This window comes from Sapajus apella, unplaced genomic scaffold (genome assembly GCF_009761245.1).
Source record: "Sapajus apella isolate SASKATOON/1434 unplaced genomic scaffold, GSC_monkey_1.0 scaffold114, whole genome shotgun sequence".
Taxonomy (NCBI): Eukaryota; Metazoa; Chordata; class Mammalia; order Primates; family Cebidae; genus Sapajus; species Sapajus apella.
This window is the reverse complement of record NW_022437054.1, coordinates 1212583-1236881: the sequence shown is the minus strand read 5'-3', so window position 1 is coordinate 1236881 and position 24299 is coordinate 1212583. Positions and strand designations below refer to the sequence as shown.

General features: G+C 45.4%; 1 long non-coding RNA gene and 1 pseudogene across 2 annotated transcripts; one reads left to right on the top strand and one right to left on the bottom strand.

Annotated features, from left to right (window-relative positions):
* The first annotated feature begins 313 nt into the window (after positions 1-313).
* Positions 314-2271, top strand: LOC116537868. 2 transcript variants are annotated; one of them, XR_004263391.1, is made up of 3 exons: positions 314-558; positions 722-883; positions 2059-2271. It is a non-coding gene; the product is annotated as an uncharacterized LOC116537868 (long non-coding RNA). The 2 variants fall into 2 exon arrangements; XR_004263390.1 differs by lacking the exon at positions 2059-2271 and adding an exon at positions 1844-1882.
* An 889-nt stretch (positions 2272-3160) lies between these two features.
* Positions 3161-23363, bottom strand: LOC116537922 (annotated as a pseudogene).
* Between the last annotated feature and the right edge of the window lie 936 nt (positions 23364-24299).

Sequence of the window (24299 nt, the reverse complement as noted above, 5' to 3'; positions counted from 1 at the left end):
GACTGCGCTCCCGAAGACAGGCCTGGATCAGTGGGGACTGGGGCCCTGAAGTGAGATGGAGCCAGGCAGAGCGCCCCCGGGAGAGGGGCTTGGGGCAGCCCTGAGCTTTAGACTCGGCACCCTAAGGCTTGAGGAGGTGACGGTGTGTCCACGTGCGTGTGAAGGGAGGACGGCTGAAGGTACTTGCGGTCCCCCGCACGTCACTAACTCTGTGGACGCGGGTCACACCCGCGCGCGCGCGGCAGGGGCCTTAGCCACACCGTAGCAGGGTGGGGTGGGGCGGGGCGGGGCGCGGCGGGCCGGGGTCCTTCAGCAGGCATGCGCGCTCCCTTCTGGGCCAGCGGTTGCGAGGCGCCGGGCGCCAGCCGTTAGCTGTTTCGGTTTGCGCGTAAACGGCGAGTCTGGCTACCCAACGCAGGATTTCCAGCGGGGGCGCACAAACCTCGGGAGGGAAGTTGGAAGCCGCAGCTACTGTAAAGGCAGCCGCAGGCTGGCTAAAGCGGTCTCTGGTTCGGAAACCGAGGCCTGAGTGCTCGGGCTCCACCTGACCTGGTTCAGGTGAGAAGAGGGAAGCCTCGGCCCGGGACCCGCGTCGGAGCCACAGTTGGGCTTGGCCTTGCTGCCAGGGCGGGGCTGCCAGGCCTCATCCCGCTTTGGGGCTGGACCTGGCGTCTCCTGTCTCGCGACCGCACTGATCCAGACTGTGACATTTTCTTTCCAGCGCGTGACCCACGCAGCTCTGGATTCCAGGCAGGAAGCTCGAGGGTCAGGGAGAGCACCTCTGCCGGTGAATTATTCATCCCCTATTGAGTTATCGTGACGCCCTGTGGCTTTGGGAAACCTCTCCACAACCAAGTGGAGCCACAGCTCTCCGCCAACGAAGGTAAAAGGTCGAATCAGTTACTGATCAAAAGTGGCAGTTATTAAGGCTTCATTTGATTCTCACCTGGGACACATGCAGCTCCTAGCCCAGATAGCCTGTAACTTAGAAATGGGTTTGAGTAGGAAATCTATAGAAGTGGCCGGACACGGGGGCTCTCGCCTTTAATCCCAGCACTTTAGGAGGTTGAGGCGGGCGGATCACCTTCGGTCGGGAGTTCGAGACCAGCCTGACCAACATGGAGAAACCCTGTCTCTACTGAAAATACAAAATTAGCTGGGCGTGGTAGGCATGCCTGTAATCCCAGCTAGTCGGGAGTCTGAGGCGGGAGAATCGCTTAAAACCGGGAGGTGGAGCCAAGATTTCGCCATTGCACTCCAGCCTTGGAAAAAAAATAAACTCGGTCCCAAAAAAAAAAAAAAAAAAAAGAAAAAGAAAACAACAACAGAAAGTATTTAGTATAACCTTTTCACACGTAATTTAATTATTTTGGTAATCTCTTATTTTGCAGGTGAATTTAATTTGCATCTTTTTTGTTTTCATTTTGTTGTAACTCATGAGTAAAATGGTAAGGTGACTTGCAGTGAGACTGAAATGTCTATGTGGAGATAACAGGACAAAACGTAATCAAGGGATAAGTGTTTTGCAACAATCTGCCAAGGGCATTGTTCCTCATACGTGTAATAAGAACTTTAAAAAATCCTTTTAAAATTAAAATGTACTGGAAGAGAAGTGTACCTTGCTCACCTTAAAATTATTTCCCTAAAGTTCATCTGTTTTTCCACAACATTTGATTTGAGGGTATTTTTAAAAATTGCTGAACCTATTGTTACTCAATTTTGATTTTATCTTCTCAGCAATATACAGGATTCTAGCTGACTTGCAGAAAGGTGAAAACAGTACAGCAGCACAGTTCAAACACTAAAACTTTGTTTTCTCTCTCTTTTTTTTTTTTTTTTTGAGACGTCTCACTCTGTCGCCCAGGATGGAGTGCAGTGGTGCGATCTTGGCTTACTGCAACATCCGCCTCCCAGGTTCAAGTGATTCTCCTGCCTCAGCTTCCCAGGTAGCTGGGACTACAGTCGTGGGCCACTACACCTGGCTGGCCTAGAATTTCTGAGTGAAACAGTTGCTTATGATTTTTGAATCAATTTCCCTTATTCTTGTTCTCTCTGCAGTTAAAAAAACAATGTCTAACCCAGCAATGAGCTTTTGAGGGTATGTCTCATTTTCAAAGGAATATGAGATCATTGAGTTGGACCCAGAGAAACAACTCATAGAAAACTTCCATTAATGAGAACCCAAAAGCTGATGGCCAGACAAAAGGATGAGAGGAAATGCTGGACCTCCAGTTTCTTAATGGCTCAGGTTCTTTTTGTTTTGTTTTGTTTTTGAACTTTCAAAATGTATTTTAATATCATTCCAAAAAGAAATAAAATTTCTAGATACAAATACTCATTCAAATAACTTTTTAACATACATTCTGCAACTTAAGACATTATAAGGATTCAATATTTTCATCTTTTATAATCTCAATATATTATATATTTAATATATATATATATACACACACAATACATACAGGTAGTCAACAGGTTTACAAAGTAATTTCTTCAGTCTGATCAGTATTGATAAATATTTTTAGACTATTAAAAGGAACCATTTAGGATGATAGAATAAAATAAAACATGGCATGTCCAAACCTAAAGGCAAGATACAAGTTTTCATACGGCCAATCATTTTAAAAGACCTCTCAGGTTGGGTAGAATATGTTTTAAAACAAGGCTCTTGCCACTCTCAAGCGACGGCAGTTGTAGCTATTAAGCATATTCATCTCCATCAAATTTAAAATAACTGTGCAGCTTTCTTTACTGTAATATACAGTGGCTATCTCTTCCTTTCTGTTGGATTTTATCATTTCAAGAGTACCTAATAAACAGAAGAGACTCTAGCCCCTTTCCCTCCGCTAAAGCATGGCTCAGTTTGAAGATTGTTCTATAGGCAGCCACTATGACTATCAATAGTACCATAATACCATTAAAAGCAATCAATATGGAGTCACGTGAGATGTTTCAAAGATGGCTGGAGGTTTCCGTAAACCAAGGTAATCAGAAGTACTACCCTTGTAGATAGCCCTCTCATACCAGTACATACAGAGTTAAAATTCCAATGCCACAGTGTAACAGTTAACAATATATTTTGTAATTTTAAATATTATAACGTTGATTCACCCTGAGAATACAGAGGAAACATTTAATACAAAATATTCTGATATATATATTTTTTCCTTTGTATTTGCTTTCTTCTGGTTTTCATCAGCCCTTTAAGGGCACAAATATTTGAATTTGAAGTGTGATTAGGATATGCTTTTTTGTTAACTAAGATGCATGCCACAGTCAGATACTGGTGATAGAAAAGCCCAAAAAGGCTTGTAGAAAAGAGGCAAGCAGCAATCCACCAGTCAGAAAAGACAGAAGTCCTCGAAAAAGAAGAGGAGTAAAAATATTTTTTAAGCTGCTCAATGCCACCGTTATTTGTGTAACAGTTACTTTCATCTTCCCTTCAGCTGATGGTAATTCAGAGTAAACAGAATTGGAGAGTAGACTATTATCCACTAGTAAGGTAGAGATAGATTCTGGATAAATACCCCAGGAATGATTGCCTCGTGTTTTCAAAAGCAGAGTTGTGTGAAGCAGCATTACCAGAGGCGCCACATACTGCAGTGCAATGACACAAAGGTAATAAGAGACTTGAGCCACCATTTTCTGTAGCTCAACTGTACTTATTCGCCCTGCTTCTTTCTTCATCTGATCCACACATTTTTGGGCTAAATTTAAATAAGCTTGCAGGTGACTACACATCATGGCCAACCGCAAAGCACACAGCAGGATTATTAACCAGAGTCACAGAGTATCGAATGTGGCTTCTGTCATTAAAGGGATACTTTCTTTACCCAATGGTGGGTTCATAATGTAGTCTTTGGTGATTGGTTTTACCCAGAGCAGAACCATAAATAAAGGTGCCAGAAAGTTGATACGAAGTAATGTTTGTGTAATTTTTTCTGTTGCCAAATTCAGGGCATCCAGATGCATTTGAGCCAGCCATAATCCCGGAAATGTCAAAAAAGTCCCAATGAGTGAACGGAAAATAGCCAGGAAAAATTTGAAAGTAAGTTTTGAAACAGGACTCTGCAATTCTAAACCTTGCTTTTCAAGAAACTACACTGCACTCTCTGAAAAATTTGTAAACCCTGTTTCAAGTCCAAATTCCAGATAATTATCAATCAACACTGTTACAAACTGTTACAATCAACACTGCCATTGCTTTGACAAAGAAAAAAATCCAAAGGGGACACAAACAGATCTTTCACCACCATCTTCTACTTTAAAATAGATGTTGATACCACCTTAAACTGCCAATACAGAGTAGCCATCGAGCAAGAGAATAGTGAGGTATAATCTATCTGTATGACACTGGCCATCACCATGGTAACAATCAGCTGTATACCTATCACACCCATGGTGCCTAGGATATGCCATGGACTAGACACCTTAGAGTCGCCGGGACAGTCCCAGACCTCTTCCCTCCAGGTCCTTGAGCTGGGAGCCTCTCAAACAGTGAGAGAGAGGGTCTTCCAGCTCTGCCCTGGTTTTGTTTTTATTGAGACAGAGTCTCACTCTGTCACCCAGGCTGGAGTGCGGTGGTGCCGTCTTGGCTCACTACAACCTTCACCGTCCGGGTTCAAGCCATTCTTGTGCCTCAGCTCCCGAGTAGCTGGGACTATAGGCACGTGCCAGGATGCCTAGCTGGGACTATAGGTGCGTGTGACTGTGCCCGGCCAATTCTTTTATATTTTTAGTAGAGACGGGGTTTCACTATGTTGATCAGGTTGGTCTCGAACTCCTGACTTCTGGTGGTTTACCCACCTCTGCCTCCCAAAGTGCTGGGATTATAGTCATGAGCCACCACACCTGGCTAGCTCATTTTCTTTATTTCTGGGTTTGCTCTGGTGTGAAAATTATCATTAATTTGTTTTTCTTCAGATTGTCTCTAGTTCCGAAAAAATAAAATTAAAAAAGTTATAATTTACAATTCGTGTCACATAATTTTGATGGCACACTGTGTCCTGTCAGAGATTTCTTTTAACATTCTTTTTTGTTTGGTTTTGATTTTGGTTTTGAGTGTTTTATTATTAAAACAGCTTTGTTGAAATATGATTTACATACTATAGAATTTATCTGTTTTAACAAACAGTTTAAAGATTATTAGTAAATTTACTGAGTCATGCAACCATCACTACTGTCCAACTTTAGAACATTTCCATCACTCCAAGAAGATGCCTCATGCCCGTTACCAGTCACTACCCATTTCCAGCCCCAGCCCTATGCAAATATGCATCTACTTTCTGTCTCTGTACATTTATCTATGTCAGGTGTTTCATGTAAATGAAATTATGCAGTATGGTAAACATATTTTTCATCTACTTATTTTTATATTCAGCTAGGTTCAACATGTAGCTACATAACCAAATATTTAAATTTTCTCTCTGGAAATTTGAAGATAATTATTTTTCTTGATACTTACTTCTTCTGCTTTCTGTTTTTCATACTGAAACAGTCTTTTAAATGATTACATTCATTGATTAACTCCTTATTTTTCTTTCTTTCTTTCTTTTTTTTTTTTTTTTTTTTTTTTTTTGAGACAGTCTTGCTCTGTTGCCAGGATGGAGTGCAGTGGTGTGATCTTGGCTCATTGCAACCTCTGCCTCCTAGATTCAAGTGATTCTTCTGCCTCAGCTTCCCTAGTAGCTGGGACTAGAGGCAAGCACCACCATGCCCACCTAACTCTTGTATTTTTAGTAGAGACGGGGTTTCACCATGTTGGCCAGGATGGTCTTGATCTCTTGACCTTGTGATCTGCCCGCCTCAGCCTCCCAAAGTGCTGGGATTTCAGGTGTGAGCCACCATGCCCGGCCCCCTTATTTTTCTCTTCTAGCAGAAGACCTTTTTCACTCTCAAGACAGTAGCCTTGGATATGAATTACTGTTTGTTCATTATCCCCTTTCTTATGAGGAACATAAGAAATGTTGTAGTTGAGCTATCCACTGCTCTACTTAGTCCCACTTTCCAAAGGATTTACTCACTGCTTTTTCGCCTGCCTCATTTTTTTTTTTTTTTTTGAGACGGAGTTTCACTCATGTTACCCAGGCTGGAGTGCAATGGCGCAATCTCGGCTCACCGCAACCTTCGCCTCCTGGGTTCAGGCAATTCTCCTGCCTCAGCCTCCTGAGTAGCTGGGATTACAGGCATGCACCACCATGCCCAACTAATTTTTTGTATTTTTGGTAGAGCCGGGGTTTCACCATGTTGACCTGGATGGTCTCGATCTCTTGACCTCGTGATCCACCCGCCTCGGCCTCCCAAAGTGCTGGGATTACAGGCTTGAACCACTGCGCCTGGCTCGCCTGCCTCATTTTAATGCATTTGTTCCATTTCCTTTATTTGATGCTGTGTTTGGCTTAGGTCCTTTGGCACACTATTTTTTTTTTTTTTGAGGTAACAGATAACAGTGAGTTACTGAACAACTTTCTAAAGCAGAAATTAAATACAGTACCCTAAAAAGTAAACTCCATGAGACAAGAAGTTCTCTCAGAGAATTTTGTATTGTTCAGATGGCCAAGTTAAGTCATCAAGGTCATCTCTAAAATATGTTCACTTTTTACTTGACACTTTTTGTGCAGGCCTGTCATACTCTTCCTTCTCCTTCCTAGGAAATTGCTGATGGTAAGTTTTCCCACCTTTTCATTGTTGAATTAATTCATCATGGTCAGCAGATGTACTATTATATAGGTTTTCTGATACTTGTTTTTTGTGGTTTTTTTTTTTTTTTTTTTGATTTTGTGCTTCTTCCTCCTTCAACCTGTGACTATTTATTTTCACTTTTTTTTCAGGCCTTTCTTGTTCTTTCTCTGAAGTGACTTCTAAGTCTTATTCTGCTCTTGATGTTTGTACACCCTTTCTTTTTACTGCTTTCTTCACAACAGACTCTTCCATTTCAGTGGTAGGCTTCAAGGAAGGGTGTTTTACAAGAGGCCCTTCTCCTTTTACCATTTTTTTGTTCTTTTTTATATGAAGGTCCAAGTAAAGACTCTGAAGTACTCTCAGGGACATACTGCTTGGTGGTGAAAGTCAAGTCTTCATCTAGTTTATGGCATGAATCAACACACAGTTCTTTGAAAATACTGACTGCACATCCGTCAGAACTCCCTGAGCCTTCTCTGTACTTGCTCCACCTTTTTTCAAACCTGCATTCTTAGAGGTTTCTGGATTGTCATTTTGAAGACCATTTTCAAGTACCTTTTTTTTTGTATTGCAAAATTTGTTGCTGAATGCTAGTCAAAACACCAGAAATAGCATAATATTCTGCAGTCTGTCCATATATATCTTGAGTAAAGGCAGTTAACATTTTGTTGAAGAATGCTGGCTATGCCTTACGAGCCATAATGTGCAGCAGGCATGAGGGCTATTCTTCCCAACCTATCAACAGCATGTACTCTTGCTTGTTTCTTCACTAAAAATTTCAGCATTTGAGGTCTTTTGCAAACTGCAGCAAGCAAAAGTGTGTGTGTTCGTCCTTGCTTAGCACTTCAATATTCACATGGTGTGAGAGCAGTTTTTCTACTGGGAAAGTACTCTTAGTATACACAGCACATTAGAGAGTAGTGTTGCCATAGACATCCATGTTCCAGCAGAATGATGGCACAAATCTCTTCCTGGCAATGTACAGCCTTCATCAGAGGCCTCTCGTTTTTTGTCACCAGTGTCAATGTGGCATTTTCAGTTCACCAGGAGAATGACCACGTCCACATGGCCATTGGTGCAGGCCAAATGTAAGGCAGTCATCTTCTTCCACAGCTGAAAGGATGAACTGCCACACAGATACACAACGGAATATGTTTCAGCTGTAGCTTCAGGAAATGCTGGCATCCGTAGCCACGTGGAGAACCCACAGGACATTAGGTCCAATAAATGAGGCTTTCCTTTTACTGCTTTCTTCACAGCAGACTCTTCCATTTCAGTGGTAGGCTTCAAGGAAGGATGTTTTACAAGAAGCCCTTCTCCTTTTACCATTTTTTTTTTTTCTTTTTTATATGAGGGTCTGAGTAAAGACTCTGAAGTACTCTCAGGGATACTGCTTGGTAGCGAAAGTCAAGTCTTCACCTATTTTTCGGTATAACTCGACACACAGTTCTTTGAAAATACTGACTGCACATCCGTCAGAACTCCCTGAGCCTTCTCTGCACTTGGTCCACCTTTTTTCAAACTTGCATTCTTAGAGGTTTCTGGATTGTCATTTTGAAGACAATTTTCAAGTATCCCCTTTTTATTGTGCAAAATTTGTTGCTGAATGCTAGTCAAAACAGCAGAAATAGCATAATCTTCTGCAGTCTGTCCATATATATCTTGAGTAAAGGGAGTAATATTTTGTTGAAGAATGCTGGCTATGCTTTACGAGCCATAATGTACAGCAATCATGAGGGCTATTCTTCCCAACCTATCAACAGCATGTATTCTTGCTTGTTTCGTCACTAAAAATTTCAGTATTTGCAGTCTTTTGCAAACTGCAGCAAGCAAAAGCGGTGTGTGTTTGTCCTTGCTTAGCACTTCAATATTCACATGGTGTGAGAGCAGTTTTTCTACCGGGAAAGTACTCTTAGTATACACAGCACATTAGAGAGTAGTGTTGCCATAGACATCCATGTTCCAGCAGAATGATGGCACAAATCTCTTCCTGGCAATGTACAGCCTTCATCAGAGGCCTCTCGTTTTTTGTCACCAGTGTCAATGTGGCATTTTCAGTTCACCAGGAGAATGACCACGTCCACATGGCCATTGGTGCAGGCCAAATGTAAGGCAGTCATCTTCTTCCACAGCTGAAAGGATGAACTGCCACACAGATACACAACGGAATATGTTTCAGCTGTAGCTTCAGGAAATGCTGGCATCCGTAGCCACGTGGAGAACCCACAGGACGTTAGGTCCAATAAATGAGGCTTTCCTTTTACTGCTTTCTTCACAGCAGACTCTTCCATTTCAGTGGTAGGCTTCAAGGAAGGATGTTTTACAAGAAGCCCTTCTCCTTTTGAGAGAATGTGTTCTCTTTCCAGGTCTATGAGAGGCCATAGTTTTAAGGGCAAGAATTTCCCAGCACCCTGTACCCCTCCCATCTCACTCCATCCGGGAGATTCAATGGTTTATGTTTGAATTTTGAGGGCGCGGGAAGAAACTAAAAGTCAGTCACCCCAGCAGAAGTTTAAAGGAACCCTTTTTATTGGCCAGAGGAACTTGGGAAGGTGGGAATGTCTCCCAGGATAAATTCCCCTGCTCCTTCACCCATGCCGGATTTCTAGCTCTCTGGAATCCCCTCCCACATGGTGGGAGCCCCCTCTGGGATTTCCCCTCTGGAATCCCCTTCCACACGGTTCGTGGAAGCCTTTCTCTTCTCCTTTCCTTCTCTTTCTCTACCTATATAAAATCACCTTTCTGCAACACATCTTGGGTCAGATACTTACTTTTACGAGTGTACGGTGCACCTACAGAGAGGCCCCACCGCTCATTCTTTAAGAGGTGGGAGGCCAAGAACCCACAGCTGTGCCTCACCAGCACCCAAGCAAAAACTGGGTTACAGAATTGGCGCCCATGCGAGGCAAAGGAGTGAAGCATAAGAAGGAAAACCCTTCAGAGGGGTAAGTGAAAATATTGGACTTTTCTCACTTGCTTTCTGTCCTTTCTCTTTAAGAACACCTGAAGCAGTTGCAGGAAGTGGGGCTGCAGGGAACTGGAGCGGAGCCGCGGTGGTGGAGGCAGGGGCCAGCTAGAACTAAAAGCGCATCTTTTCTTCCAAGCGGTTTTTTTCTCTCTCTCTCTCTCAGCTGCTCCTCTGGGCAAAAACCTGTGGGATGTGGGACAAGCAAACATTCTGTTTGTACCAGGGGTAGAAGCGGGTGTGTGCAGGTGTGGACAGGTGTTGGGCTCGCAAACAGGCAGGGCAGAGTGGGTATGCTCCCTGCCCCCAGGCCTTTTGCTCCTTCCTGGCCGAAAGGGGAACTAGGGCTGCCCAAAGCCCAGCCCTGCAGTAAGGGGCAGCGCAGTGGGCAGGGAGAAGAGCTGCAGAGCAGGGTGAGGTGCATTCCGGCTGGGCATGGAAGCTCTAAGCAAAGCGGCAGCACTTGGGGAAGCACTGCAGGGAAAATGCTTTTGCTGGTTTGCTTGTTCACTGGTCAGCACATTCGGATCCCTAGTTGGGGGCAGCATGAAACCGCAGAATGCAGCTGTTAAAAAACCGCAGTCAGGGACAGAACAAGGCCTCCCTCCGGCGTGCTCACATGCTGGCCGCAGGTCCTTGTTTTGGCAGTGACTGGGGGAGTGGCCCAGGGCGCGCACATGGTCCTAGCAATATGGTGGCTGGAGGAGTGGCCCAGGGTGTGCACATGGTTCAGGCAACTTGTTGCCACAGATCCAGGTCCCCCGTACCCTGTGGTAGGAGGCGGGGTAAAAAAAGCACTGGAATGGGTGGGGTGGCTGTTGCAGCCCAGCCTGCTTCTTTGAATTGTGTGCTCTAATGACCCCTCCCTAGAAGCTTAACCTTCTATGGCAGCTTTATAAATTGGCCTGCAAATTGGACCTTTGCTGGAAATATTGGTACCCATCTCCTGAGCCTCACTGGCCTCGTCGGAGCTACTGGTATGTTTACCACCCAACCCAATAGCTTTTTTTTCGTACCATGCCGCTATGGTGGTCACTGGAGGTCATGGGAGGCCATGGGTGTGAGTCCATGACGCTGGTAGGTTGTGATTGAAACCCAGTTCATAGAGAGCCCTCTAATCAGATGGATCACGCATCTTGGGCACACGAAATTTCGGGGTACTGACTGAAAGACGTTTCATTTCAGTACCCATTTTACCTGGGGGACGCCTCAGGTTGAAGCAGCAGTAATTTTTTAACCGGGGATGCGGGCATCCCTTGTGTTCAATTTCAGATGGGTGTTTCTATTCCCAAGCTCAAGTCCCCTTTAAAATGTATACTGGAAAATTGGGACTACTTTGAGACATGACTTTTGAAGAAGAAGCGGCTCATCTTTCTCTGCTGAACAGGGTGGCCGAAATACTCCCTGCTGGGTGGAAAAACCTGGCCTCCAAAGGGAAGTATAGATTATGACACTATTCTACAATTAGACTTGTGTTGTAAAAGTGAGAGTAAATGGTTTGAGATCTCCTACGTGCAACTATTCTTTTCCCTAAGGAATAAGCCTCAGCTCTGTCAGGCTTGTGCCCCATACCCTATTCAGCCCCCCTCAGGACTACCTCCAACTGTGGGACGCCCTGTGGCAACTACCTCCACCAATGCCAACCAGGGCTCCTCAGCTCCTGTACCCCAACAGGGGCCAGGCAGGGCTGAGACAACCAGGGCATCTCAGGCTACCCAGATGCCCAAACTCTGCCCCCTGCAGGCAGTGGGAGGAGAATTAGGTCCAACTAAGGTGCACACCCCATTCTCACTTTCTGACTTAAAACAAATTATGGCGGACTTATGAAAGTCTTCCGATGACCCAGACAAATACATAGATGTTCTTCAGGGCCTGGGTCAGTCTTTTGAATTAGACTGGAAGGATGTCATGCTCTTGCTTAATCAAACCCTAACCAGCAATGAAAAGGAGACTGCTCTAGCAGGGGCTCAAGAGTTTGGGGACACTTGGTACCTTTGGTACATAACCTGATGACGGCAGAGGAAAAGGATAGCTATCCCACAGGTGCACAGGCAGTCCCTGGCACAGACCCTTGGTGGGATCTGGATTCAGAACAGGGGAACTGGAGCCGTAAGCATTTCCTGACCTGTATACTTGAGGGATTAAGGCGAATTAGGAAGAAGCCAATGAACTATGCAGTGTTATCCACCATAACTCAAGGAAGGGAAAAAAACCCAACAACTTTCCTTGAATGATTGCGAGACGCTTTAAGAAAGTACACTCCGCTGTCACCAGGCTCTACTGAGGGTCAGTTAATACTAAAGGACAAGTTTATTACTCAGTCAGCAGCAGATATCAGGAGGAAACTTCAGAAGCTGTCTCTGGGACCAGAGCAGAGTCTAGAATAACTGCTGAACCAGGCAACCTTGGTGTTTTATAATAGAGGCCAGGAGGAACAGGCTGAAAGGAACAGGAGAGATCGGAGAGAGGCTACGGCCTTAGTCATGGCTTTCAGGCAAGCAGACCCCAGGGGCTCAAATGAGGGAAAGGCTCGGGTTAGCCGCCAGTCTGGCAGAACTTGTTACCAGTGCGGTCTGAAGAGACATGTTGTAAGAAACTGTCCCCAGAGGAATGGACCACCACCTCCTCTATGCCCGCTGTGCCAAGGGAATCACTGGAAAGCACACTGGTCCTGGTAACCAAGGTACCCTGGGCCTGAGGTATCTGACCAGATGACTCAACGGTAGGACTGAGGATGCCTGGAACAAGTGCCAGCATGAGCCATCACCCTCACAAAGCCCCAGGTAAAGCTAGCCATAAAGGTCCAGGAAACCAATCTTATCCTGGGTACTGCCACGGCCTTCTCAGTATTTCTCTCCTGCCCCGGAGACTTGGTGCTTGTTAAATCTCTTCCCTCAGACTCTCCCTCTCTAGGCCCATCTTGAGAGGGACCATTTTCAGTTATTCTGTCTACCCCAACAGCAGTTAAGGTGGTGGGAATTGACTCATGGGTTCATCACACTCGGCTGAAGCCTTGGACACCTCCTGAGGAAAGTCATAGACCCCACTCCGCAGCCTGAAGTTCAAGGAGATGACCTTTTGTACACCTGTGAGCCATTAGAAGATCTACATCTGCTTTTCCAACAAGATCCTCAGGGGAGTAACTCCTCATAAATCTAATTTATCCTGACACTAATAGTTCTATAACCCTCAACTTTGCTATCCCTCAAATAATAGAAAAACTTGGTGCTGATGTTAGGAAAGTTACTACCTCTATTCAGTTACTATAAGCTGTCTCAGAAGTTAAGTAATAACAAAGAAAGGTTGCTAATTCTCTCTGCACAAAGGCAGCTCTCTCTGCAAACCAGCTTAACTCTTTAGCTGCCATAGCTTTAAAAATAAAAGAGCCCTGAATCTGCTAACAACAGAGAGGAGGGAACTTGTTTCTTTCTAGGAAAAATGCTGCTATTTTGTAAACCAGTTAAGTGTTATTTTAAACATAAAACTCAGGAATCAATCAAAAACAGGGCTAGAGACCTACAAGAACCTGGCTGTGTTCTCTCTTAGGCTCATTTATAACTCTGGGGCTCTCATCTTTAACCACCGGGTCATATTCATTTCTTATAGAACCATAAGGTCACAAAATAATCCTGCCGCTGGAACCCCGGATGTCCTTGGCCGATGAGCTCTATCATGGACTTGTAAATCAACCTTCACCCCTGAAAGACTCCCCTCTGGAGGAAACCTCAACTGCAGGGCCCCTTCTACGCCCCATTTCAGCAGGAAGTAGTTAAAGAGGATCAACGCCCCTTTCCAATAGAAGTTGAATTTTCCTGTTCAGAGGGGAGAATGAGGGAATCTGTTCTCTTTCTGGGTCCATGAGGGGCTGTAGTTTTAAGGGCAAGAATTTCCCAGCGCCACGTCACCCTCCCATCTCTTTCCATCCGGGAGATTCAATGGTTTGTGTTTGAATTTTGAGGGCGCGGGAAGAAACTAAAAGTCACCCTAGCAGAAGTTTAAAGGAACTCCTTTCATTGGCCAGAGGAACTTGGGACGGTGGGAATGTCTCCCAGGATAAATTCCCCTGCTCCTTTACCCACGCCGGATTTCTAGCTCTCTGGAATCCCCTCCCACATGGTGGGAGCCCCCTCCGGGATTTCCCCTCTGGAATCCCCTTCCATACTGTTTGTGGAAGCCTTTCTCTTCTTTCCTTCTCTCTCTCTACCTAAATAAAATCATCTTTCTGCAACACGTCTTGGGTCCAATATTTACTTTTACAAGCATATGGTGCACCTACGGAGTGGCCCCACCGCTCATTCTTTAAGAGGTTGGAGGCCAAGAACCCACAGCTGTGCCTCACCAGCACCCAGGAAAAAAACCCAGTTACACTTTTACCGTATTTTTTTTCTTTTTTATATAAAGATCCAAGTAAAGACTCTGAAGTACTCTCAGGGATATACTGCTTGGTGGTGAAAGTCAAGTCTTCATCTAGTTTATGGCATGAATCGACACACAGTTCTTTGAAAATACTGACTGCACATCCGTCAGAAATCCCTGAGCCTTCTCTGTACTTGCTCCACCTTTTTTCAAACCTGCATTCTTAGAGGTTTCTGGATTGTCATTTTGAAGACCATTTTCAAGTACCTTTTTTTTGTATTGCAAAATTTGTTGCTGAATGCTAGTCAAAACACCAGAAATAGCATAATATTCTGCAGTCTGTCCATATATATCTTGAGTAAAGGCAGTTAACATTTTGTTGAAGAATGCTGGCTATGCCTTACGAGCCATAATGTGCAGCAGGCATGAGGGCTATTCTTCCCAACCTATCAACAGCATGTACTCTTGCTTGTTTCTTCACTAAAAATTTCAGCATTTGAGGTCTTTTGCAAACTGCAGCAAGCAAAAGTGGTGTGTGTTCATCCTTGCTTAGCACTTCAATATTCACATGGTGTGAAAGCAGTTTTTCTACTGGGAAAGTACTCTTAGTATACACAGCATATTAGAGAGTAGTGTTGCCGTAGACATCCACGTTCCAGCAGAATGATGGCACAAATCTCTTCCTGGCAATGTACAGCCTTCATCAGAGGCCTCTCGTTTTTTGTCACCAATGTCAATGTGGCATTTTCAGTTCACCAGGAGAATGACCACGTCCACATGGCCATTGGTACAGGCCAAATGTAAAGCAGTCATCTTCCACAGCTGAAAGGATAAACTGCCACACAGATACACAAGGGAATATGTTTCAGCTGTAGCTTCAGGAAATGCTGGCAACTGCAGCTACATAGAGAAACCCATAGGACATTAGGTCCATGAAAATGAGGCTGGTGAAGAAAGTCCCACACCGGCTGGTCTCAGGCATGTGGACTCCAAAAAACATTATCTCCTGCCCATCCTCAAATAAAGGAATCAGGAAACTCTAATATATATACACAAAGGAATATTCTTTGGCCATCAAGATAATTAAAGGATGTCATTTGGAGCAACACAGATGAACCACTGAGGCTGTGGCTGCCTCGTCCTGTACCGGATAGAAGCTGGTGATCTGACAGGAGGCGGCACTCAGGTGGTAATGCTTGCTTCTGCTGTGCCACTGGACCTAACAGGCCAGGGATGGTATTGATCCAGGAGTGGGGGAACCTCTGCTCCAGATGACAACCAGAATAGTCTTAAATGTAAGCTGGATTGTTAATTCCCTTCTTAGACTGTTGCAGAAATTCAGGAAACCAGAGAGACCAATGGGTGAAACAGGAGGATTTTATTTAGGTGCTGGCTCAGTGGATTTGCATCAGAAAACTGAGTGCGGAACAAAGACAGGGCTTGACTTTTTATACATGAAGTACACCGTGGCATAAAAACAGGTTTGCAGGTGCAGAACAAAGACAGTTTGTTAGCAATGACAGGCACATATCTCAGGCTTACATATGACTTCTGCTATGCAGCACAGATGCTTGTTACCTATAAGGCTCAAGGACCCTAGCACGGGCATTATCTGTTACCTTCTGCTACAGCACCTAGATGGCTGGAGTCCAGCCTGCTTAGGCATTTCTCATGACCTTCGCTGTGTTACAGAAACTTACAAGAATACAAGTATTCATAAACTTATGAAACTTGCAAAGCAGGATTCAATTCCACGAGAGAGGGAAGGACCCAAGGTAGTTTGCTTATAGAAGAAAAATCTAATTTCTACTTCCCTTTCCCACATTATTATTTCCCCCTTTGATGCTCTTGTATAAATGAAATTTGATAGAAAACATCACCGTTATTTAATTCTTTATTTGGCAGGGGTTGATACTTGGTTAAAGTGATTAGTTAAGCAGTAGTTTGCCTGGTTATTAGAGCTTCCACGGTTGATTGGATATTTCTAACAAGGAGAGGTAAGAGACATGGGAGTGTAAGATAGGTTTCTAGTATGCCTAGAACTACTACTAAGGCTTTAGATCCTTGAAGAGATGAAAACCAGTCTCCAAAAAGGGAGTTTGGAGACTATCCTTTCCAGGTCTGGACTGGGACAAGAGCCAATTTCTGGATTTTTGCAGTTATATTTTCGATGACCTTTCCATTGTCATCAATCTCTAGGCAACAACTGGTTAGACTGAACTTTTCACAAACTCCTTCCTCCTGGGGTAGGAGGTAATTTAAGGCCAGTCTATTTTGATAGCGATTTTCATTTTTGTGGTTTGGTGGGCAAGCAGATTTAAGGCTCTTGCTGTGTCATTAGTAATGATTTTGAGTACTGACTATAACCTTATGATACTATCGAGCATATAAATAGGTATCCCCTCATTTTCTGCCCAGGTGGCTGGGCCATAATATTGAATTATTCTCTTAGGGGGCCACTTACTGTCTTTCCAGTCTCCTATGGTTACACCATTTATTTTTCTTTTTAGTTTTATTATAGACGGAGTACCATAAGCCTTCTCCTTGCCTCAGTGGCATTAGAAGTAAAGACGGCCTGATTGTCCCTAGTACACAGGCCCCTGTCCATTTGGCCAGCAACTGCTGATATGCCTGGGGTCCATAGATTCAATACCAGAAGGTGCTTGCCAGGTATTTGGAGCTTCGAGTTGGTGCCAATCTTGCTTAAAGAAGGGAAACAAGAGAATGAATTTGGGTGGGGTGGTGCAGAGTCACTTTTCCCGCCCCACCATAAAGTTTTCCCTGCTGTTTTATGGTAATGTTATTGTTCCAGGCCAGTTAACTTTCACACTGGGTTTGTGAAGCCTTTTCCTCAGCGAGCAATGCAGAACCTCCTGATTATAGAGGTTTTAAAAGCCAAATGCTTTGACCTACAAGCATAGGTTCAGGGGGTGAGACAGTTAAAGTGAAGTTATCTTTTGGCACTAATTGCTTTGCCTCTTATGGCCACTGGTTTCCCACGTTGGTTCCTTCACAAACATAGCATGAGGAAATGCCTAGGCTGCCAGCAGTGTTTTCAGCTGGCTGGGCAAACAGGTTTTTAGTTAAAGGGGAGGGCTTAGGCAACTTCTGCTTGATACTCTCATAAAATGACTCAAAAACTTGGAATTGTTGGGCTGGACAAGTCCGAGTTTTTTGTCAATATATAAATAGGCCTTTTGTAGGAGAGAGAGACCTTCTTAGTTCACGTCAGAAGGTCCCCTTCTTTTTTTTTTTTAATCTTTTTTTAATTGCATTTTAGGTTTTGGGGTACATGTAAAGAACATGCAAGATTGTTGCATAGGTACACACATGGGAGTGTGATTTGCTGCCTTCCTCCCCATCACCTATATCTGGCATTTCTCCCCATGCTATCTCTCCCCAACTCCCCACCCCCCACTGTCGCTCCCCTATTTCCCCCCAACTGACCCCAGTGTGTGGTGCTCCCCTCCCTGTGTCCATGTGTTCTCATTGTTCAACACCCGCCTATGAGTGAGAACATGCGGTGTTTGATTTTCTGCTCTTGTGTCAGTTTGCTGAGAATGATGGTTTCCAGGTTCATCCATGTCCCTACAAAGGACACGAACTCATTGTTTTTGATGGCTGCATAATATTCCATGGTGTATATGTGCCACATTTTCCCTGTCCAGTCGATCATCAATGGGCATTTGGGTTAGTTCCAGGTCTTTGCTATTGCAAACAGTGCTGCAATTAACATTCGTGTGCATGTGTCCTTATAGTAGAACGATTTATAATCCTTTGGATATATACCCAGTAATGGGATTGTTGGGTCAAATGGAATTTCTATTTCTAGGTCCTTGAGGAATCGCCACACTGTCTTCCACAATGATTGAACTAATTTACACTCCCACCAACAGTGTAGAAGTGTTCCTATTTCTCCACATCCTCTCCAGCATCTGTTGTCTCCAGATTTTTTAATGATCACCATTCTAACTGGCGTGAGATGGTATCTCAATGTAGTTTTGATTTGCATTTCTCTAATGACCAGTGATGATGAGCATTTTTTCATAAGTTTGTTGGCCTCATGTATGTCTTCTTTTGTAAAGTGTCTGATCATATCCTTTGCCCACTTTTGGATGGGCTTGTTTGTTTTTTTCTTGTAAATCTGTTTCAGTTCTTTGTAAATTCTGGATATCAGTCCTTTGTCAGATGAGTAAATTGCAAAATTTTTTCCCATTCTGTTGGTTGTCTATTCACTCTAAAGACTGTTTCTTTTGCCGTGCAGAAGCTGTGGAGTTTGATTAGGTCCCATTTGTCTATTTTGGCTTTTGTTGCCAATGCTTTTGGTGTTTTGTTCATGAAGTCCTTGCCTACACCTATGTCCTGAATGGTTTTGCCTAGATTTTCTTCTAGGGTTTTTATGGTGTTAGGTCTTATGTTTAAGTCTTTAATCCATCTGGAGTTAATTTTAGTGTAAAGTGTCAGGAGGGGGTCCAGTTTCTGCTTTCTGCACGTGGCTAGCCAGTTTTCCCAACACCATTTATTAAACAGGGGATCCTTTCCCCATTGCTTGTTTTTGTCAGGTTTGTCAAAGATCGGATGGTTGTAGATATGTTGTGTTTCCTCCAAGACCTCTGTTCTGTTCCATTGGTCTGTATCTCTGTGTTGGTACCAGTACCATGCTATTTTGATTACTCTAGCCTTGTAGTATAGTTTGAAGTCCGGTAGTATGATGCCTCCCGCTTTGTTCTTTTTGCTTAGAATTGACTTGGCTATGCGGGTTCTCTTTTGGTTCCATATGAAGTTTAAGGTGTTGTTTTCCAGTTCTGTGAAGAAGGTCATTGGTAGCTTGATGGGGATAGTGTTGAATCTGTAAATTACTTTGGGCAGTATGGCCATTTTCACAATATTGATTCTCCCTAACCATGAGCATGGAATGTTTCTCCATCTGTTTGTGTCCTCTCTTATTTCATTGAGCAGTGGCTTGTAGTTCTCCTTAAAGAGGTCCTTTACGTTCCTTGTTAGTTGTATTCCTGGGTATTTTATTCTCTCTGTGGCAATTGTGAATGGCAGTTCTTTCTTGATTTGGCTCTCTTTACGTCCGTTATTGCTGTATAGGAATGCTTGTGATTTTTGCACATTGATTTTGTATCCTGAGACTTTGCTGAAGTTGCTTATCAGTTTCAGGAGATTTTGGGCTGAGACAATGGGGTCTTCTAGATATACAATCATGTCGTCTGCAAATAGAGACAGTTTGACTTCCTCCCTTCCTATTTGAATACCCTTTATTTCTTTTTCTTGCCTGATTGCTCTTGCTGGTCCCCTTCTTTTCCTTATTCTGACCTGATACATAGCTTAAACCAGACTTTATAAAGTAAAAGCGTAGGGCTATAACATACATAAGACTGGCCACTTCCTGGGTTACAAACTGAATAGGTTGTGAGATTGTGGGTGCAAGTTCCTAAGCGGGTTCCTGTACGCTCATAATAAGTGTGGTTTAACAGAGTCCTAGTTATTGTGCTTCCCGCTATCCTTTGGTACAAATAAAGGGACTGCCTTAATGGGGAAGAGTAAGAGCAAAATAAAAAGTAGCATCTTTACACCCACCAGGGACAAAAGAGTTCCCTTCCTGGAGGAGGGGGTTAAGCATAGCGACAAACTAATAATAAAACAGCTGATAGCACAAGGAAAATTACTAGACTTAAGATTTTTAACCACATTTACTTACCTGATGTTAATCTAAGCTTCAGCTGTGCGTAGACTAGTCAGCTTCCAGAGTGACTCAAAGAGGGCTGTTGCTTCCTCAAGCTTCAGCCGTGCATAGACTGGTCAGCTTCCGGAGTGACCAGAGCAGGGCTGTTGTCTCTGTCAGCAGCTTGGTTTTGTCAGCGGATCAGCCAGCGTCAGTGGTCTGGGTCCTGCTGGCAGGTCCACTTGACCTGGGCCACTGGCTTCAGCTGACTGGTGGATCCAAGGCACGATTCCTGCAACACCAGCAACAGTGGGAGTGGACAAGATTACAGCATGAGGCCCATCCCATATAGGTTCCAGAGTAGTTGGATTCCACTTTTTAACCCAGAGTTCCCAGGTTTAAAAGGGTGTACTGGGTCAGCTAGGCTTATGGGCATTCCTTGTGTACCCAACCATAGACACTGCATGGCTGTCCTTAAAGCCTGCATCTGCCTCCTTAAGGCTACTTCCCCTAGCTCTTGGAGATCACCTTTAATCTGAATTATGCTTGGGGGTGGTGGCTGAACACGATTTCATGGGGCAAATACCCAGTTTGCTTAGTGGGGGTGCATCTGACTTGGAAGAGGACCATGGTCAAGACCTGATCCCACCACAGATGAGTTTCTTGGCAATATTTCTTCAGCAGCTGCTTGAGTGTCAGGTTCATGCTCTCTACTTTTCTTGAGCTCTGTGGCTGTAGGCAGTGTGCAGCTTCCACTTTATTTTTAGTGACTGTGTTCCTGTGCTATCTTGGCTACAAATGCCGGTCCACCGTTTGACCCTAGAATTAGGGGCAGTCTGAATCTGGGAATAAAGTCTCTCAACAGTACGTTAATCGCTTCTCATGCTTTTTCTGTTCAGGTGGGGAAAGTCTCAACCCATTCCGAGAGGGTGCAAACCAGCACCAGCATGGTACCGATAGCCCCTGCCCGGGGCATTTCGGTGAAGTCCGTAAGCAAGTTTTCACAGGGCATGGCTCCTATTTCTGAATTCCCAGGGAAGCCAAGTGGGCCCTTGCCATGGGTTGTTCTGAGCACAAGTTAGACACTGTTCACAAATGGCTTGGGTGATGGCAGTAAGCCGGGGCACGTAGAAACGGCGTCTTAGTAGCGTTTCTATGCTGTTTTTCTCATGTGAGTTCCTTGGTGGAACTGCTTTGCAAATCTAGGAGCCACCACTTCAGGAGTGGCTAATTTCCCAGTAGAGAATTTCCACCATCCTCCAATATATTTTCCAGTTTCTTGGGCAAACCAGGCCTTTTTATTCAGAAAGTAACATGGAGCTTGAGCTTCCCGGAGAGGAGGTTCTGGGAGGAGGGGCATAGCTAAGACTAAGACTTTTCTTTTAAGTTTAGTGTGATCATTGCTGCCCGTTTTGCTTCACTGTTTTCTTTCATGTTTCCTTTGGCCTCTGGTGTCCCTGCCTTTTGGTGCCCTTTGCAATGCATAACAGCCACTTTTTTTTTTTTTTTTTTGGAGCCATACAGCATCTAAGAGCTGTAGAATTTCTTCCTTGTACTTTATTTCTTTTCCTCCAGCAGTTAAAAGTCCTCTCTCCTTATATATAGCTCCGTGAATATGCAATATGGCAAAGGCATACTTGGGGTCAGTATAACTGTTAACCTTTTTGTCTTTTGCCAGCAAAAGCGTTCTTGTTAAGGCTATCAGCTCTGTCTTCTGAGCCAACATTCCAGTGGGCAGAGGCTGAGCCTCCACTGCTGAGTCCAATATTACCACCGCATACCTAGCCCAGTGGACTCCTTCTAGCACAAAACTGCTCCTATCTGTAAAGTATTTAACATCTAGGTCTCTGAGGGTCTGTAAGGTCTTCTTGGCTTGAGAACACCTCGTCTACTGTTTCCACACAGTCATGAAGAGGGGCTCCTGGTTTTAACTTCACGACTACTAGTGCCTGATTTACAGTCAGCCCAAGTGGACTGTCTTTAGCCCATACTCCAGGAATTTCATCAATTAGCCTGGCTGATAATTTCATCTCCTTCAGCATACTAGGCTGCAATGGTGCCTGTACTTTCTTTGTGTATAGTCTCCACTTAGCCTGTGGGACAGTAAGGGTTAACATCATAGCTTTCGGCTGAGTTAGGCTTAAAGTCATATCTCCTAAGGTAATTTGGGCTTGTAACTTTTGGAGCCGATCTCTCCCCAGTAGCGGCACTGGACAGTTTGGGAGGTATAGGAATTTATGTTGGACTTCTCATCCTCTGATAACACACCTCTTTGGCTTACAAAACGGCCTCTTTTCTGGGATCCCTGACACACCTGACAATAGTTGTTTCTGGGATCCCTGACACACCTGACAATAGTTGTTTCCTGGGATCCCTGACACACCTGACAATAGTTGTTTCTGGGATCCCTGACACACCTGACAATAGTTGTTTCCTGGGATCCCTGACACACCTGACAATAGTTGTTTCCTGGGATCCCTGACACACCTGACAATAGTTGTTTCTGGGATCCCTGACACACCTGACAATAGTCGTGTGTTCTTTGGAAAATGGGCTTATTACCGAGTGTTCAGCTCTGGTATCTACCATAAAGTCCATCAGCTGGCCCTGCCAGCCTAATCAAGTCAGTTTCTGACTCTCCTGGGGCCTGATAGCCTCTGACTGGCAGTTTTCCAGTCTTATAATCTCTGCCATTTTCCTCCTTGCCCTGAGGGCATTCATTTTTTTCAGTGTCCTTTCTTCACACTGATTCTTCTCCAGTCTTAACTTTCAGACCTTAGCCTAACTCGGCCTTTTCCACGTCCACGTCCTCTTAGCACATTCGCCCCCTTTCCGTGAGAGCCCCGCTAGTAGACTGGCTTTCCTTTTAAGTCTCCGATTAGCTTCCCTTTGTGCCTCTTGGTCACGATTAACGTACACCCTGGTGGCCACATCTAAAAGCTGGGCGGCATGCATGCCTACAAAACGTAACTTTAGTAATTTCCGTCTAAATCTTTTATGGCCAGACTCACAGGGTCTCTTTCTTAAATTTCACTCTCTCTCTCCTTCCTGATTTTCCTTTTTTTTTTTTTTTTTTTTTTTTTTTTTTTTTAACATTTTGCTGGCCAGAGCAGGGCTTGCCCTAGGCTGCCGTAGCGGTGCTCATGCTGCAGGTCTCCTTGCCCACCAGTGGCCTTGGGACACAGGCCTCCAGGCAGGGGGTGCCACGCGTGCCCAGGGCCGCTGTACTGCAGCCGCAACCGCTGCTGAGCCAGGCTGTCCCGGCCCTTCTTGCAGCCGGAACCCCGCCTTGGCTAGCTACTGGCCGGGCGCGAGTGGGCGGCGCCGCATGGGGTTGGGGGGGTTGGGGGGGCGGTCCGAGGGCGTCCCCGCCCCGCTGCTCTGCACTCGGTCAGCTCAGTCTGAGGCTGTTCTCAGCCTCCGCAGGCGCCCGGCCTGGCTCTGTCCCCGGCGCCGCCAGAGGGGCCCAGCCTCGGTGCACCTGCGACCTGGCCCTCATTGGCCCCGCCCCTGACGGGCGGCTGGTGGAGCGCTCCTCGGCCCGCAGACCCTGGTCCTTACAGGCTCCGCCCGGCTGCCTCAAAGGGGGCTCTCACCCGGGTTTCTCGGGGGCCGTCTTGGCCAGCGCACCCTCTCCCCTTTCCTGATCCTGCTGTTGGGGAGTCCTGGCTCTTCCGTCTCCCCCTGCATCGGGGCTTGTCTGTGTCCTATCCCCTAGTCTCAGGCGGCGGAGGCAGTGGTCTGGGCGCCGCTCTCCCTGCCCCCTCAGTCCTAGGGCGGCCAGCTCCATGACCTTGACTTTCCTCTCTAGCTTCCCCAGGCAGGGGCTCAGATTCCTCTCTGCGGGGGTGTAGACTGGGGTGTGAGCGCAGCTGCTCAGGGCTGGCCTTGGTAAAGGAGGGTAAATCGGTGTAAAGGGCAGGGGACTTCTCTCTCCGCTGGCGATTCCTGCAACATCGGCTTTCCCGGTTTCCCCTCTGGCTTTTCCTTTGTCTCTGAAACTCCCGCAGAGCTGATCTATCTTTCATGCTGGGCTGGGCTGGAGCTAGGAGTGTTTTGCAGTAAGTTGCCAAACAGGGCTGCAGCCGTGCAGGCAGGTTTGAATTTTTTCATCTGTGAGTTACTATAAGGGGATTGGTCTGGATGCCCTGGCTGTCCTCCGACCCTGTCACCCCCTTAAATACACGGCCAATGATTTCTCTATCTATAGTTCCCTTGGCCAGCCAACCGACACTAAAAGAAGGCCATTCTATTTCACAGAGAGTTCTTAACCTCTGGGGACTCAGCTTGACCCTATAATCCCTGTGTAGGGCTGTTGGCCCCACAGGGTCGTGGGGTGTCCTTAATGCTGTGTTGAGGTGCAGGATCCTAGAAGTAGAGAGACAGGACACTGAAGAACTGGTGAAGAGCACCTGGACTCAGGGGGCCCTGCCACCTGTGAGCCGAGATCCGCGAGGCGCCAAACGCTCAGAACCATCTGTTTATTAGGTGCAAGCAATGGGAAGGGTCGTAAGTGAGGACATCATCTATAGGCTTAGTGATAGGGCATACATAATCACGTGAGCCACAAGCCAGGGGGCCACCCCATTATGTCCCTGGGCAGAGAGGTGGGCCATGTGCAGTGGG